We start from the raw sequence: 370 nt of genomic DNA, 5'->3' as shown, positions 1-370 counted from the left end.
GCATAATCGATAAAGCACTGCATGGTATTGTTTTTATTAATTGATCTTTTTTTTTTCCAGTGTCAGTCTTAGAAATATACAACAACCTGTTCAGCAGCAAACTGCTCATCAGCTCATCGTGCCTACATGGTGTTCATACATTTTTCCGGAGATATAACCGGAGTAACAGCAACATGACTGCAGGGTGACACATTTGTGCCACACATGCGGTTGTGCTGGTGGTTTCGTGCACAAAAAGCTTTTTCAGTTCTGGAAAAAGATGCGAGTTTGGCTTAAGTGCTGGTTTGACTTGGTACACGAACAGCTGTTTCCTGTGTGAGAGTTTTTTTTTGCAAATCAATCACCAGTTCATCTCGTTTGGCTCCATGAC

Source organism: Symphodus melops (genome assembly GCF_947650265.1).
Source record: "Symphodus melops genome assembly, chromosome: 4".
NCBI lineage: Eukaryota > Metazoa > Chordata > Actinopteri > Labriformes > Labridae > Symphodus > Symphodus melops.
The sequence above is the reverse complement of the archived record's forward strand: the minus strand, read 5'-3'. Positions refer to the sequence as shown.